Here is a 3,913-nt window from a genome sequence, read left to right on the forward strand (position 1 = left end):
GGATGCCCAGTGGACACTGGGCCCCGCAGGAGCCAAGCTGGGGCGGGCCTCTTTTCATTAAGAGGGGGAGGAATTTCCCCCGTGGAAGCAGCCCAGCCCATCCTGGCTCTGGGCCAGGCTGATTATTCATGGTCCTGATGTCATCAACGAATCACAGGAATTTGGGAGTTGGATATTGGAGGGGAACCTGAAGAACCATCTTCCTTTCAAACCCTAGTCTCAACCTCCTTAAAGGGATCCTGAGGATCCGTTAGCTCTAAGCCCTAGCAGGGGCAAGAGAGGCTTTTACAATTCTAAACAAAGACATACGGAGTGGATAGGGTTCTTCCGGAATCTCCAGCAGTCACTCTGCCCCTCTGGACAAAGGAGATTGAAACAGTGGGCCAGGCAGGCCAGCCGCCCTGCGGGCTGGAACACCTGGGGCTGGGGTGAAAGGTTAGCCGAGGTAGTCAGGTCCCACCTGCACAGCTGCAGCGCCCCAGCCTGGAGTGAGCCACTCCTAGCTCCACCACCCCGGGGGAAAATCATTTCACTTCTTTATAAAGTGACCCTTGATCACTGAGGTCTTCTCAGCTCCAGAGATCTCTCGTTGGCCTGGGGGAATACAGGCGGGGGTGCGGAGCTGATGCTCTGACTCCACAGGGCTTCCTATGCTGGAAACTCCATCCCTCCCCGCCCACCCCGACACTGGGAAGTGTTTTAGTGTACTGGAGTTTGCTCTTAATCGTAAATGCTCCGTAGGATTTGGTAACCCCCTGCAGAGGACTCATAAGTCAGGGCCCTGGGCCGAGCTGTGTAGGGAAAGGCAGACGCTTGAATCAGCTGTACCGGGCATGAGGGATGTGACCTCAGTCAAGTTTTTCAATGATGCTGAGCTTTCACGTCTGAGGTCATGTATGGATTAGAGAGAGACAAAGCAGGCGAGATCCCTGGCACGTCACAGGGCGCAGTCGGTGGCATCTGTTATGTCGATGTCGAGAGGAGACCAGGCACCATGAGGGTGAGAGAGGAGGAGGAGGAAGGGCGCTGAGAGGATGCTGGGGGCTGGCTGAGGAGAGTGGGAGGGACGACCGGCCAGGTGTCCTGTATTCTAATCCTAAACACGCTCGTGTTTATCAAGCGATGAGAGCTGATTCGGGATTTGGAAAATAATGCTAGCATGGCCAACATCGAATCAGTTTTCTACATTTTAATCAAACCAGAGCCCTGCCAACAGGGCCGTTGCAGGCAAGGGGCAGCGGGGGACCAAGTCAGGCACATCCTGGTGCACTGGAGCCAGGCAAGCTGCGGACCAGCATCAGACAAGCCACAGCGGGCCGGGGCAGGGCATGGGGAGTGCCTCGAGATAGTCTACTTTGCCAGAATGGGGCTTGGAGGGTTTGGGGGTTTTGGGCATTTTGGTTCAGCAGGGGTAGGGGTGGTAGTAACAGGACTTTAATCTGGGCTCCTGCAGAGGATGAACAATCACATAGAGACCGCAATCTGAGTACGGGCTCTGAAAGCCTAGGCAGAGACCCTACCGCGGAGGGCGTGAGGGGCAGGATGTGACTGAACAGGAGGGTAGAGAGATCCTCCCCGCACCCCAGCCCAGCCCCCTTCCCATCAGGGTGCCTGCAATTCCATCCATAGAAATGTGATCCCTTGGTACATATATACAATGGGATATTGGCCATAAAAAAGAATGAAATAATGCCATTTGCAGCAATGTGGGTAGACCAAGAGACGGTCTTATTAAGTGAAATAAGTCAGACTGAGAAAGAAAAATACCCATATGATAGCACTTATATGTGGAATCTAAAAAAAAAAAAGGAATACAAATGAACTTATTTATAAAACAGAAATAGACTCACAGATTTTGGAAACAAACCTATGGTTAGCAAGGGGGAAACGTGGCGGGGGGCAGATTAGGAGCATGGGATTGACATACACACACCGCTATATGTAAAATAGATAAAACAAGGACCTACTGTATAGACAGGGACCTCTACGCAGTATTCTATAATGACCTGTGTGGGAAAGTAGGCTGAAAAAGAGCAGATATACGTATGTGTATAACTGAATCACTTTGCTGTGCACCTGAAACTAACTCAACATTGTAAATCAACTATGCACGCTTGCTAAGTCACTTCAGTCATGTCCTACTCTTTGTTATCCTATGGACTGCAGCCCACCAGGCTCCTCTGTTCCTTAGGATTTCCCAGGCAAGAATACTAGAGCGAGTTGCCATGCCCTCCTCCAGGGAATCTTCCCCATCCAGGCATTAAACCCGTATCTCTTAGTCTCCTGCATTGGCAGGTGGGTTCTTTACCATTAGCACCACCTGGGGGAAGCCCAAATACTCTAATATAAAATAAAAATTTAAAAAGAGAAACATGATCCCTTAGGTTTTCAGGCCCCAGTTAAAATAATATTTGATCAGTTAAACTTCAAAGTGGTCTCTGGTGAGGAGGAGCTGTCTGCTGGACTTGGGCTGGCCTGGTGTCCTGAGGCAGACTTAGCACCAGGGATTGAGAGGGGAGAGTTTTCCGGTCACCAGCAGGTGCCCCAAGCTTTGTGCCCCGAAACACAATCCAGTGACTCATACCCATAAACACCCTGGTCCTAAGAATGGATCTTTGTGTTCCTACTCAGTATGAGAGTGCCTTTCTCTTTCCTGAACTCTGGGGAAGGCTAACAGTGAGGAGGTGGGAGTCGAGACTCTGCTCTGATGACAATGGGAGCCTTGATTTTTTAGTCACAAGATGACTGCAGGAAAAAAAAGGGAAATTAAAATTAATCTTGGTGAAATCACATCCTGGGAAAATTGTATCAAAAGTTTTTGCTTTCAAGGAAGAGAAATAAAACTCAGGCACAGATAACACGAAGACCAAGTGGGCTCAGGGAACAGGAAGGAAACATTTCTACAGAATTCCTACAAGGCTGTCCAGCTGATGCTGTTTCTGCAGCGGCCCCTCCCCTACAAATGGTGAGTCACCAGCCCTGACCCCTTATCACCCAAGATGGGCTCGAGAACAGGGACTTCGCTGAGACCCCAATCGGCTGAGTAAGAAATGACGTGATGTCTGGAAACTCAGAGAGAAATGGACAAGAGGCTTATGACAAGATGGCATGGCACCAGAAAGCAGAAATGTTGTGTACGTTCTCAGAAGGTTTAATTTGGGTAGCCATCTGGTTTTTCAGGGATGGGATAAAAATCACAGTGGATCTGACACGGTGTCATTAGACATGTGCCCTCCATGCCTTCATCCAGACCACGGTCTCCCGCTGGCCTGCTGTTCCAGTGACTTGCCAAACAGGACAGGCCCAGCGTCCAGGAAGTGCCCTGAAAAATGGCTGTTTGTGTACAAATCATACACCAGGGTGTATTCGAGTGCTGTGACCCACTCTCACAACTTTTCTGTAAGTTGGAAATTATTTCAAAATAATACCGCATATCACCACACTAAATGTAAGATAATAATACAGGAAGAGACAGAGATATTGGTAAACTCCATTTTCTGCTTAATTTTTCTGTAAATAAAACTTTTATTAAAATGTTGATTATTTCTAGAAATATTTACTTGAAAATTCAAAAGGTGGCCATTTCTGATACAGAATGGCATAACAATATTATATTTACATATGCACATTTGACAGATTGTGAACAATAAATTTTACCTCTAATGTTATTTTCTAAATCGGTTTTAAATATGGCAAGACTATATCTTATTTAAAGAGATAGACCTAAGCTTGTTTTATAAGGTGATTTCAGTTGATGTGCAATCATCTCTAACATTTGAATATTTTTTTCAAATGACACCAAGAATCCAGGTTTTGGGGGCAGAGATTAACTGGTCTGTGAAATGAACCCACCACAATCTACTTACACACATGTCCCTCCTACCTAATCCGGCTTCCCAGGTGGCACAGTGGT

Source organism: Bos indicus, chromosome 27 (assembly GCF_029378745.1).
Source record: "Bos indicus isolate NIAB-ARS_2022 breed Sahiwal x Tharparkar chromosome 27, NIAB-ARS_B.indTharparkar_mat_pri_1.0, whole genome shotgun sequence".
NCBI classification, from domain to species: domain Eukaryota; kingdom Metazoa; phylum Chordata; class Mammalia; order Artiodactyla; family Bovidae; genus Bos; species Bos indicus.